Raw genomic sequence first — 14813 nt, 5'->3', positions numbered from 1 at the left:
CCCTAGGCTACTAGTTCTCTATAAATAGGACCTTTTGCTATTGTATTTTCAATCTTGGAATCTGAGTCTAATCTTTGAGTAGTTCTATGCTACCTTAGATCACGTTTTGGGGCTGGCCTCATGGCCATGCCTAGACCATGTTCTTATGTATTTTCAACGGTGGAGTTTCTACACACCATAGATTAAGGTGTGGAGCTCTGCTGTACCTCGAGTATCAATGCAATTACTATTGTTCTTCTATTCAATTTAGCTTGTTCTTGTTCTAAGATATCACTTGTTCTTCAACTTGATGAATGTGATGATCCGTGACACTCATCATCATTCTCACCTATGAACGTTTGCCTGACAACCACCTCCGTTCTACCTTCGATTGAGTGTTTATCTCTTGGATTCCTTAATCAGAATCTTCGTGGTATAAGCTAGAATTGATGGCGGCATTCTTGAGAATCCAGAAAGTCTAAACATTGTCTGTGGTATTCCGAGTAAGATTCAAGGATTGAATGACTGTGACGAGCTTCAAACTCGTGATTGTGGGGCGTTAGTGACAGACGCAAAAGAATCACTGGATTCTATTCCGACATGATCGAGAACCGACAGATGAATAGCCGTGCTGTGACAGAGTGCGTTGAACATTTTCACTGAGAGGACAGGATTGTAGCCACTGACAATGGTGATGCCCAACATACAGCTTGCCATGGAAAGGAGTAAGAAGGATTGGATGAAGACAGTAGAAAAGCAGAGAGACGGAAGGGACAAAGCATCTCCATACCCTTATCTGAAATTCTCACCAATGAATTACATAAGTATCTCTATCTTTATTTTATGTTTTATTTATCTTTTAATCATTCATCATCCATAACCATTTGAATCTGCCTGGCTGAGATTTACAAGATGACCATAGCTTGCTTCATACCAACAATCTCCGTGGGATCGACCCTTACTCGCGTAAGGTTTATTACTTGGACGACCCAGTGCACTTGCTGGTTAGTTGTGCGAAGTTGTGATAAAGAGTTGAGATTACAATTGTGCATACCATGTTGATGGCGCCATTGATGATCACAATTTCTCCATACCAATCCTACTCAAAACGCCACAGACAAGGTCGGATCTTTCAGATCGGAGAATGATACTCTATAATTCTAGCCTTAGCGCCACAGAGATCTCAATTACCCTTAACTAATGAGATTTTATGTCACATATCTCAATTAGCCCCGATAACTTGTTGGGATCTGTGATGCATTCTCAAACTGTAGCTCAATACTATCCCACCAAGGACTCGCAAGAACTCGTGTCGAATAAGGGATCATACGCTAGTTCTACCCCAGGTCCATAAGGATGAAGAACGAAAATGCATCATAGAATGAAATCAAACATATATTAAACTAGAAAAGTGATTATATTAATTCATAGGAATGAGCAGAGCTCCTATCCTTAACTTAGGAGATTTAGCTGCTCATAATATACAAAGAAAATTTAGGCATAATGTAATGTGTTTGTGCTTCTCCCCTCCTGGGAGGCATAATCTTCAGGAGGAAGGAAGTCCTTTATTTATAATAAAAACTCGACCTAAAAGATATTACTAATAATTAAAAATTGCAAAAATGAGATAAACTAAGCTAAAGGTGCGAAAATCCACTTCTGGGCCCACTTGGTGAGTGTTTGGGCTAAGCTTGGCGTCCAACTCGGTTGAGGGTTTGGGCCCATTTGGTGAGTGTTTGGGCTGAGCTTGGCGTCCAACTCGGTTGAGTGGGCATTGAACGCCCACTAGGGAGTGTCCACGCTGCTTCCTTGGTGGCGTTGAACGCCAGTTTGGGCATTCAACTTGGGAGGTTGGTCCTGTTTGGGCGTTGAACGCCAGAAAGGGGATAAGTTGGGCGTTCAATGCCCATTTTGGTCAATCGTCTCCGAAGAAAAGTATAAACTATTATATATTTCTGGAAAACCCTGGAAGTTAGCTTTCCAACGCCGTTAAGAGCGTGTCAATTAGACCTCTGTAGCTCTAGAAATACTCATTTGAATGCATGGAGGTCAGGATTTGACAACATCTGCTATCCTTTCTTCGCCTCTGAATCGGACTTTGCCAAAACTTGCCAATTTCACCCAGAAATCACCTAACATCATAAGAAAATCACAAAAACTCAAAGTATCATCCAAAATGTGAATTTTTCACTAAAACCTACTAAAACATAATAAAACTTAACAAAATATAACCAAAACACTAAGAAAACAGTGCCAAAAAGGGTATAAAATATCCACTCATAAATTTCTGATAAGTTTTTAATGGATGATTTGACTCACATTCTGTTAAGTATCAATCAAATTCATAATTAAGATTATAGAGTTATTTTTTATACTGACCAATGTGAGGTCATCACAAGCAAAGAACTCTAACATTCTGACTTCTTAGAGGGTGGATAACACTCATGTGTCATATGTTAAGGACCTTATAGATTAGAATGTGAGATGTTTGTCCTCAACCATTGATATCAAACGATTGTGTCACAAGAAGATTGGTCATACTCATATGAAACTCATTTTCGAGTTATCTTAGAAAGAGCTTGTGAAAGATCTCTTGTGAGAAAGATTGCACATGTGATTATTGTGAAAGAAAAAACAAACACTACAAAAAAACACCCATTCAATTACACATGCAAGTGTAACTAAAAATGAAAAAAAATGATGTCTTAGGCAAAGGTTATGATTTTTTGGCTTTGGAGACACTTTAGTGGGAATGTCTATTCGGCTGTTGCCTATTTTCAAAGGCTACGCTTTTCTGTATCAAAAGCTACATTTTTGACGTTTAGAATAGGGTGCGTTTTCAAGTGATGATGTCCATGACCAAAGGCTATGCTTTTCAGCTTCTATGCTTACCAAAATAGGCTATACTTATCTTTGCTACTGCATCACCTTTAAAACGTAGTCACATTGTATACCATAGCTACTCTATATAAGTGTAGCCTTATGTCCCTCGGTTTTTTTTTATTTTTTATGTTTATATATATGTATTCTAATAATTTTTTGTACAACTTAATATTTAGTAATATGATTATATATATAATTCTACATTTTTAGTTAAATTAATTAAATATTATAAAATAAAAATAAATACATAATAATACTAAATAATTTTTTTAAATAATAAAATAATCTTTAAACAAAATATATTTATAATGAACCAAAATTATTAGAATGAACATAATTTTAAATATTCATACATCTCACCCTAAATTAAGCATACTCATATCAAAATATACATATGACCACTTAGACTTTACTACTAATAAACTACGAAAAATCAAAATATTATATCCTACATAAGTATCTTTTAATAAAATTCATTAATCAACCATACATCTATTAGTTCTCAACACTACTCCATCTTTGCCGATAAACCATCATGATAAACAGCTTAATCTTCATCAACATCCTCATAATTATCTTGCATAATTATATAAAAAAATAATCAGAAAAATATTTATAATCATATAGTGTCAAAATTAAATAATAGTTGTGAAAATGACTAAACTGATTCACAATTATAAAAAAAAATCAGAATAATTATTTAACGAGGCAAAAATTCAGATATGAAATATAAACTAATTGTTGATAAGAAATTATTGCATTGGTTTATAACTGCGAAACATGACAAAAAAACACTTTTTAAACCCAGAAATAAACTCGTGAAGCATTGCAAATACTTTTAGTTACAGTCTGATCTGAAATGGATCGGACCAAGCAATAATTAAGGTTATAAGCAAACTGAAGAAGAAGAAAAGGGGAAAAAAATAAAGGGTATGTAGGAGGAATGAAGTGATTGAAGAGAAAGAGAACAAACTCTAGGTAACCCAACCAACTAAGAGCACAAAACAGAATTGTAGAAAATAGAATTACATTTATAACTAGAATTGTAGAAACTAGAATTACAGAAAATAGAATTGCAGGAAAATAGAATTGCACAAAAATAGAATTGCAAAAAACAGAATTACAGCAAATAAAAGTGTACAAAACCAAAATTGCAGAAACTAAAATTGCACAAAATAAAATTACAGATATAGCATTGGCAAATTGCATGAAAATGAAAATGAATAAGGATGAAACACAAGTAAAACCCATGTTATATAGCTGTTAGAGAAATAATTATTAAGTAAATATTATAAGAATGCAAGACAGCTCAACTATTACGGTTAAGCTCTTCAAACTCAAAGATAAGGGAATAATGGTTGAATCAAATGTGAGAGATAACAATTAATTGTCAATATAGCTAGCAACAAATAATTTCCAGCCATAGCAATACAAGGTCAGTGTTAAATTGTCAATATAGCGAGCAACAAATAAATTTCAACCATAACAATACAAGACAACAATAAATCTAAAACAATGTCAATTGATATAACACAACAGATACTCATATCATGCAATTCAAAACAACAAAAATAAATGCAATTAAAAAACTATGGAACAAGAATAAGATCGTCATGCCATATCTAGGTTCTGAACGTGGGTTGATCCATGAGCGCTATTCACATCAAGTGGAGAGTGTTGGGCATCTTGGAACAAAGTTTTGATTTCTTCTAGCCTCATTCCAGGTTAGATCGTTGAAGTAATAACTTAACCATATTCCGCAATCCATGAATCTCTTCCTCTTGGTGCTCTTGATGAGAAAAAATTAAAGCTCACGGATACCGGCAAGTGCTTCAAGTAATACCATGATGAGTGGATATCGTTCCATGATGATTAAAGGATTGAGCAAGCAATTGTCAGATTAAATACCTAATTAGATTAAACAAACCTAGATTGATGAGAGTAAGATTGTGTCTTGCTGAGAGCTTGAGAACCTTAAGTGCTTGAATGCTTGAATGCTTACGGATAGAGAACTTGAATGTTAATTTGAGAGAAGATAATGATGGTGAGAGTCAAGGGTTTCAGAGATGTTTATGTTTTTAGAGAAATCAAACCTTGTTTACTTATCTTGAAGTTTGCAAAGATCTTTCATGACAAATATTTGGTAACTGATTTCCAATTCCTTGGTTCCTCAGTTTCTCGAGCATTAATTAGTCGTCAATTAATTAATCAAGAGATTAAACACAAAAACTGATTTAGTTTTCTAATAAGATTTAAATTTAGTCCTTAGATTGAATTACATGACACATATTCAAGCTAGTCCTATCCAGTTAAATCTTTAGAAGAAAAACAAAATTTTTAAAAGTTGTTCTAATCCAAATTATATGTTATTCAAAATTAGAGTGATTGAAAATCATGTATGTGTCGCTCACTAATTGAACCACTACTCCTAGGCGAATTCAAAGAGTCATTTGAAAGAATTTTCAAGCTATAATTCAAATATCAAAATTTTCAATTATAATAAAAGAATTAAAAAAAAATTAACATACCTTTCAAAAAAAATTTATATAGGGTTAGAACCATCATTCTCAAAACTATGCAAATCAAAAGTTACATCACTCACTGGACTTCTAAATTTACCAGCAAACATGTTGATTACCTACTAAGAAAGTGAAGGAGTGTATTATATAGCATTAATATAGTGCTAGCTAGCAAAATTTGATTCTTTTTTTATAGTTGAGCTATTTGTGCATCAATATAAAGATGAAATGATTTTGACATAATCAATTATGGAGAAAAAAGAAAAAAGAAGAAATTATAATTATTGAAAGAAGGAGAAATGGGAAAGATTTACTGATGATATGTTTCGGGAGAACTTAATTTATCCTTATGCTTTAATACGTAGTCATGTTGACACTTTCTCCAATCCATGCAAGAAGAACTACTACAAGAGGATTTTAATGATTTAATCAAATTTGTAAAATCCAGAGCCTGTCTGTGAATCTCAACACCTTATAATGATAATTTATAAGCAACGGAAAATAAAATTATATTCTCCACCAATGCACATAACACACAGTTTAAGAATACATCAAGTTACACAAGTAAATTAAAGAAAAATATTTAAAAAATTGAAGATAAATTAATGAATAAAATTTCATAAATTAGTGCATCAATTGAAATTTCCTTTAACATCCAAATTTTGAGAAAAATAGTGCTGCTTACCTTAGGAATGAGTTGTTGGATTACAGTTTCCACGGCAACAACTATTGATTGCCCGAAGTCCTCACTTCATGTTCCTATTACAGTAAATCTTCGAACAGTTAGGTACGAGTTCACCTATGCATATCTTACATATTATTGTACCAAACTCTCCCAAATTAAAAATCCTAAAATCGGAATTCTAACACTCTCAAATTTTGGAACCAAATGGTGAATACATACCTTATCGATGATGGTGCATGAAGAGAGGACGATGCTGTGTGATGCACCACTATTTCGTGGTACATTTTATACTAAATTGAGTGGATTTTATCCATTATTCTCACACTTACTCATAGAATTCACATGTTTTACATTTTCCTTTCTGATTTTGTGCTGTAATTGAAAACATGCTTCTTTGGTCTTAAATTTGCTAATTTAAATCCTCTCTTATTACCATTCGATGCCGTGATAATGTGTGTTCAGTATTTTCAGGTTTTATAGGGTAAGAATGTCTTAGAGGATGAAAAAGAAACATGCAAAACTGGAAGGAACACAAGAAATTGAAGTTTGGAGAAGCCGGCATCGACGCGCACGCGGGGACGACGCGTACGCGTGACCAGCGCATCAGACCAGCGACGCGTATGCGTGACTGACATGTACGCATGACCAGAATTTTGTTAAGTGACGCGTACGCATGGGTGACGCGTACACGTGGACGACACGTATGCGTGACAAAGCGTCACGTGCTGCATTAAACAGAAGACGCTGGGGGCAATTTCTGGGCTGTTTTTGGCCCAGTTCCAAGCCTGAAAACACTTATTAGAGGCTGCAGAGTGGAGCTGGAAGGGGAATGAATCAATTCATTCAACATTCACACAATTATTAGGTTTTAGATGTAGTTTTCTAGAGAGAGAGGCTCTCTCCTCTCTCTAGGTTCAAGGGTTTTTAGCTTTAGTTTTTCTCAATTTCAGATTTCTACTTTGCTTTTATTCAATTTATCTTCTACTTTTGATTGTTCTAGTACTTTAGTTCTCTACTTCTCTTATTAATTCTTTTATTTTGTTCATTTAGTTTATGAACTCTTATGTTACTCTCAATTCCCTTTTTAATGCAATTCTATGTTTCATTCTTATGGTTTCTTTATTTCATTGTTGGTTGTTGATTTGTTGCAATTGTTAGTCTTAGGTTTTATTATTTCTTATTAATTTTCTATGCTTTTATTTTGTACCCACCAAGTGTTTGATAAAATGCTTGGTTGGATTTTGAATTAGTTTTTTATGTTCTTAGCTTGGATTGAATAATTTGGAGACTCTTGAGTTGTCAAAGTCTCTTATTGATTGGTGGTTGAAAGTTGCTACTTGACTTAAGTCTCACTAACTCTAATCCTTGATTAGGACTTGTGAACTTAAGTTGATTATTGCTTACTTGACTTTCCTTCATTGTTAGAGGTTAACTAAGTGAGTGCAAAAGGCAATTACCATCACAAGTGACTATGATAATGAGGATAGGAATTCCAATTATCAATCCTTGCTAGGACTTTTCTTAATTGTTAGTTTACTTCCTTGTTATTTACATTTCTTATTCAACATTTAAAAACCCCAAAAAGATACTTTTCCATAACTAATAGTAACATACTTCCCTGCAATTCCTTGAGAGACGACCCGATGTTTAATACTTCGGTTAATTTTATTGGGTTTGCTTTAGTGACAAACAAATTAAATTTTGATTGAGGTTTAATTGTCGGTTTAGATTATACTTGCAACGCGATAATTTTTGTGAAATCTTTACCGATATTTTTTGTCCGTCAAATTTTTGGCGCCGTTGCCGGAGAATTGCAAACGTGTGCCTTATTATTGGTTATTGTACATATTTGCCTTTTGCTTATTTGTTAGTTTTTGTTAGTTTTAGGACTTTTTTGCTTATTTTTATTAGTTTTTATTTCTCTTGCTACTATGAATTCTCACCCTTTTGGCTTTGAGTTTGGTTCAAAATCATATTGTAGGGAATGAAAGCTACAATGAGAACATGTATCAAGGTTAGGACAATAAAAGATGGGAGGATCCACAAGGATTTGATCAACCCTCTTGGCAACAACCTCCTCTAATGTGCTATGAGCAACAACCATTCTACGATGCATACCAAGACAATGGTTATGGTGGACCTTTTTGTGACAATCAACAACCCTCACCATATGTCTATGAACCCCCTTCTCAATGTAGCTTTGAACCACCATACTCACAAGTCACCTACAACCAAACACTTCCATATGATCCTAACCCTTATCCACCATATCAATCACCTTATGAGCCATATGAACCATACATAGAGCCACTCCAATTCTAACCCAATTACTCCCAAGAACCACCACCTCCAATGTATGCAAATTGTCAACCACAAGATGAATTTTCTTTTTCACCACAACCCTCCATAGGGGAATGTCCATATCCATCAACCCAAGAGCCATATGATCCTAATCATGTTAGCCAAGCGGAACAAGAGTCAAAGGATCATCTCAAGAAAACACTGGATCAACTTCAAGCAATCATCCATTAAATGGAGTGAGAGGAAAGCTGAAAAGCACACGATGCTCTCATGGCTAACATATCTCAACTTGAGAACAAAGGATTGAAGTGTGTTGTGCAACAAGTGGAAAAGATGGAGGGTGTTGAACCGCTACATCCGTATCATTATGAACCACCCTCTTATCCTGAACCTTTCCTCTCAAGCAATGAACCCTTATATCCACTCCAGTCTCCAATGGATGACACCCTTGGTGTTCTTCTTCAAGAGCAAAGAGAGATGCAAAGGGAGGTACTAGAATTCACGGCTGCCTTGACTGAGGTAGTAAGTCGATTAGCTTCCCAACGTTTGGACACTCAAGGAACTCCCATAGCTACATGTGGAGAATTAATAGAAGAGCGTAGCATGAAGGAGACACTAGAAACTCCGGTGGAAAGTGAGGAATGTGACTTTGTTTTAGAGCAATTGGAGGAAGCCGTACTTGTTGAAAAGGAAGAAGTGGTTGAAGACTTAGGAGATGCTGAACCTCCATAGGAATCTAGAGTTGAAGAGTATTCCTCCAAGAAGCTTGAAATTAATGTCAAGGAGGCTAGTGCACAACCTCCATGGCATATTCCCTATGAAGAATTGGATGGGATATATTAAGAAGCAAGTTCCCTAGTGATGAATGTGCATCCGTAAATGAACTCCTTGAGTTTGAAAAACCTTCTCCAATTGAGTTGAAGAATGATGTGGAAGTGGAAGTCCTTCGGAAAGGTTGGACGGGAGTTGAATATGCTTTGTCAAGAACGTTGGAGACTTCTCCACCTAGGTTGCCGTCTACTCCTTCATTTGAGTGGGTAAAACTTATCTCTATTCACTTTACTATCCCACTTGAGTATGGTATTCTTGAAACCGATGGCCAACTTAGGAGGCTTTGTGGAATGAAGCAAAAGAGAAGGATGTTTAGTGGTTGGAGTTGCAAATCAAGGCTCATCAAGGTTGAGACTTCAAGAGCTAGATGAAAGGGTGGGACTAGTGAACATTTGGTTGGATCTAAGAGAAGAGTTTGGTATTGCATTGAGAATTTGAATTGCTTGCCACCCGGTTAGAATAATGATGATCCACTTAAAGAAGGGTGTAGAAATAAGATTTGGGATCTCGGCATACAAGAGGATCAACTTTGGGAGCTCGAAGCTTGTGAAGAACTTCATCAAGGCTTGGTGAATTTATTTGGGAATGTTGGAGCTTATTGGAAGTCCAAGCGTTGGTGAAAGTTTCAAGATGAGTTCAAGCACAAGCCACCATGACAAGGAGCTCACCAAATGTCCAACTTAAGGACTTTAATTAAAAGTGCTAGGTGGGAGACACCCCACCATGGTAAATTCTTCCTATTTTATCCTTTGTTTATATTGGTAGTAAGTTGCACTTTTAATTTTAGTTGGGTTTATTTGGTTTAAGTTGTGGTTTTACCTGTTTAACAATGTTTGCCATTAATTTTATAGCTTGTTGGTTTATTAAAAAGAAAAGGAGAGCAACCCACGCATGCGCGTGGGCGACGCGTCTGCATCGATGCTAATTTTGCTCTCTGGTATAACCAAACATAGAGTTGTGCTAGAACGATGTGGGAGGGGTGTGAACGAACTGAATTTTCTATCGGTAAAAAATTTCACAGATAAATTCCCGTTGTAAGTATAGTTTCTAAACCAACAGAGAATCCTTTCGTACAAAAACTTTAGTTGTCACTTAAGCAAACCCAATAAAATTAATAACCGAAGTATTTAAATCTCGGGTCGTCTCTCAAGAAATTGCAGGGAAGTGTGTTACTATTGGTTATGGGTTTTTGTTTTCTGAGAAATTTTAAGAGTTGAATAACAGAAAAGTAAAGAATTGTGATTCAAGGCAATATAAATTAAAAGAGATTTATATATAATTAAATAAAAAGCCTTGACCGGGGGAATGATTAATTGGAAGTTCTATCCTTGTTGGAATTCTCTCAAGTGTAGTATCAAAAGGTTGTTATTTTCACTTAGTTAACCCTTACTAAATAAAGGAAAGTCAAGTGATTAAGCTAACTCTTATTCGCAAATCCTAGTCCTCTCCCTTGGGAAGGTCTAGCATTAGTAAATAGAGAATTAGCCAACAACTTCCAATTTAACTAATTACTTGAGCATTCCAACTCAAGTGTCTCCTTTTAATCAACCCCATGTCAAGTTGGGAGTCTACTCTATCAACATGCATACCATCTTCGTTGTTGGGAGAAGAGAGTAGAAAGAAGGCATAATAATCAAATTAATTGGAATGGAAGTAAGGATAATCAACGGATAAAGAAATTAAATAGAAAAGTATCTTTTGCATTAATAAATTCCAAAATAGGGGACATCCAATTGTAACTCTGAACAGGTAAATAGAAAATTAAAAAGAGTAAGGGAATAGAAAACAAACTAGAATAATAAAGACTTCACAGAGGTAGTAACTCTTTGTAATATCCAACTCAACAGCATAAAACTAGGAATCCTAAATCCTAGAAAGAGGACAGAGAGAGCCTCTCTCTCTCTAAAAGCTACCTCTAAAACCTAAATTTGTGAATAATGAATGTTGTCTCATTGAATGAATTGATTTTTCCACTTTATAGCCTCTAATCTGTATTTTCTGGATTGAAAATTGGGTCAAAAATAGCTCAGAAATCGCCCCTAGCGATTTCTTATACGTCCAGCACGCGGCAAAGTCACGTGTACGCGTCATCCATGCGTACGTGTCACGTATCTTCGTGGCAGCTATAGCAAATTATATATGGTTGCGAAGCCCCGGATGTTATCTTTCCAATGCAACTAGAACCGCCTCATTTGGACCTCTGTAGCTCAAGTTATGGTCGATTTAGTACCAAGAGGTCAGGCTGGACAGCTTTAGCAGTTCCTTCAGTTTCTTGTATTCCTTCCACTTTTGCATGCTTCCTTTCCATCCTCCAAGCCATTCCTGCCCTGTAATCCCTGAAATCACTTAACGCACATATCACGGCATCGAATGGTAATAAGAGATGATTAATATTAGCAAATATAAGGCCAAAGAAGCATGTTTTCAATCATAGCACAAAATCAGGAAGGAAAACGTAAAACATGCGAATTGTATGAATAAGTGTGAGAATAATGGATAAAATCTACTAGATTAAGCACATGATAATCCCTAAAAATGGGGTTTATCAGGGTGCCTGGCGCACAAGCCACCCCACGCGTACGCGTCACCTGTAATTTTGCCAATCCACGCGTAAGCGTCAGCGATGCATACGCGTGATTTGTAAAATCGGCGTTAATTGGTGTGAACAGAGAGTTGTGCGAATATGATGCTAAAATAGTGCGTGTAGCACGCGAGTTCACGCGTATGCGTGACTGATGCTCACGCGTCAGTTTTCGTTTTGAGGTATCCACGCGTACGCATGGACGACGCTTTTGTGTCGCATGCCTGTTTTTGTTTTCGCGCGCACGCGTGACATACGCGCGTGCATCGTGTTGCATTCTCTTTTCATTTCTTCTTTTTTCTTTCTCATCTATTTCTTCTTTCTTCTCCCTTTCTTACTTCCTTCTTCTTCATTTCTTTAACTTCTCATCCTTATTCTCTTTCATTCTCTTTTACTTCTTGCATTTACATAGTTTCATTTACTGCATTTTAACTTTGTGCATGTCTTTTTATTTTCTTTTCTAAATTCACTATTTTTCCATTGGTGTTGCATTTTCTACTCCACTGTTGACTATTTCTTCCATTATTTTGATGCTTAGTGACTTGTTTTATATTGTTGGGTATTATTATTCATAGGTCAATGCTAATCTTTTATGACACTTGTATTCCTTTTGCATTGATTTGAACTTATATTGTCTCTCATGACCCACTATCTCTCCTCCAATATTGCAATTTTTGTACTGTTGATATGCCATTTGCTTCTACTATTTTCTCACTTGCATGTTGTAACTACCATGTAGTTGAGACCCTCATTATTTGGCATTATCCCACCCATATTTTATTTGTTTTCTTATCTTTATTTCTGGGTTACTTTTCTTCCTTTTCTCTCTTCTTTCAGGATGGCCACCGAGAAGGGAAAAGAAAAGCTTCTCAATGGGGCAACAGACAAGTCCATCTGCACAACCTTTGGGGAAAAGCATCAGTTGTAGCCACCCGTCCACTTACACATCGTAGCATGCATCGAGGACGGTGCAATCTTTAAGTGTGGGGAGGTCGATACCGACTTCTGTGGGTTAGTTATTTTCTTCTCAACACAAATGTTTAATTTTCTCTGTTAGTTCATTGTTGCATTTGCATGATTGATTGCATGTTTGTTTGATTTTGTGCATATTTTACCACTACTTGGTTGAAGTAATAATTTTCTTTTCAAAAAATTATTTTATAGCATTTCATTAATTTGAAAACATTTTTTTTATTAAACTTGTTTGAAGAATTTAATTTGGAACATGGTTTAGTGCTCGAACACACAAAACCAGTGAGATTTTGAGCCTATTTGATTGGTTGCATTTTATCAACCAATGTTTTATTTTGGTGTGTGTTGTTCTCTCTAAAATTGTGATCTTTGTCTTGCTTAATTCTATATTTTCATTGTTTGATGTATACATGCACTTATGTGATTGAGGCCTTGTTTCACTATAGCTCACAAACCCATATGGCCTTATCTTTTTAATTATCCTTTACAAATCAATGTTGAGCCTTTTAACCCCATTTGTTCTTTACTTTAGCACATCACTAACTCTAAGCGAAAAACAATAATGTCCTTAATTTGAATCCTTGGTTAGCTTAGACTAGTGACTGTGTACATGAATTAAGTGTGGAGAAATTGAGTATGGTAACATTTGGTTTGGGAATTGAGTATGTTAGACTTTTTTGTGAAAATGTGAAAAGATAGTTGAGCACATATTCTTGCATTCAATACCTTAATCGTATGCATTGAGAAAAATAAAAGAAAAAATAATAAAAAAAAGAAGAGAAAAAGAAAAGAAAAATAGCAAGCAATAAAAAGGGGACAAAATGCCCCAAAGTAAGCATTGGTAGCAATGCATATGTACTGTACTCAAATTGGGATGCATGAATATATGGTAAAACATAATTAATGGGTAGTTAGGTTTTGTGTTTTGATTACATGGATTGTCTTAGGTTAGGTGGAAGGTTTAGGTTAATCAAGGATTCAGATTTTAGTCCACTTGACCAAATACATTCCTACCTTGACCCTAACCCCATTACAACCCTTAAAAGACCTCTTGATATGTGTCTTTGTGCATTAAATTTTTGTTTATTGGTAGAAGAAAAGCAAGCCTTAGAAAGCAAGGTTAGTAGAGAATTGAGAGAATTGAACCTTAAACACCTGAGTGATTAGAGTGTATACACTTCCAGTGAGGGTTTGATGCTCGATTCTTTGTTCCCGGCTTTCATGAGCTTTCTTCTTGCAAGTTTACTTGTACTTTATTTTATGATTTGAATTAGTGAGATCCAGTTCATATTTCTTCTTGAAAGATTTATTTACTTTTAACCAAGTAGGCAAAAGCATTTTGCATTTAGTTGCATTCATATAGATAGGTTGCATTTCATAATTTCTACCATTCCTCTTCACTCTTTTAGTTCTCTTGAGCTTAGCATGAGGACATGCTAATGTTTAAGTGTGGGGAGATTTGATGCACCACTATTTCGTGGTACATTTTATGCTAAATTGAGTGGATTTTATCCATTATTCTCACACTTATTCATAGAATTCGCATGTTTTACATTTTCCTTCCTGATTTTGTGCTGTGATTGAAAACATGCTTCTTTGGCCTTAAATCTGCTAATTTAAATCCTCTCTTATTACCATTCGATGCCGTGATATGTGTGTTCAGTATTTTCAAGTTTTATAGGGCAGGAATGGCTTAGAGGATGGAAAAGAAGCATGCAAAAGTGGAAGGAACACAAGAAATTGAAGTTTGGAGAAGCTGGCATCGACGCGCACGCATGGACGACGCGTACGCGTGACCAGCGCATCAAACCAGCGATGCGTATGCGAGACCAAGATTTTTTTAAGCGACGCGTACGCGTGGACGACGCGTAAGCATGACAAAGCGTCACGTGCTGTATTAAACAGAAAATGCTCGGGGCGATTTCTAGACTATTTTTGGCCCAGCTCCAAGCCCGAAAACACTGATTAGAGCCTGCAGAGTGGAGCTGGAAGGGGAATGAATCAATTCATTCAACATTCATTCACACAATTATTAGGTTTTAGATGTAGTTTTCTAGAGAGA

This window comes from Arachis ipaensis, chromosome B7, assembly GCF_059453495.1.
Source record: "Arachis ipaensis isolate K30076 ecotype BB chromosome B7, ASM5945349v1, whole genome shotgun sequence".
Lineage (NCBI taxonomy): Eukaryota > Viridiplantae > Streptophyta > Magnoliopsida > Fabales > Fabaceae > Arachis > Arachis ipaensis.
Note: the sequence above shows the minus strand (reverse complement) of the source record.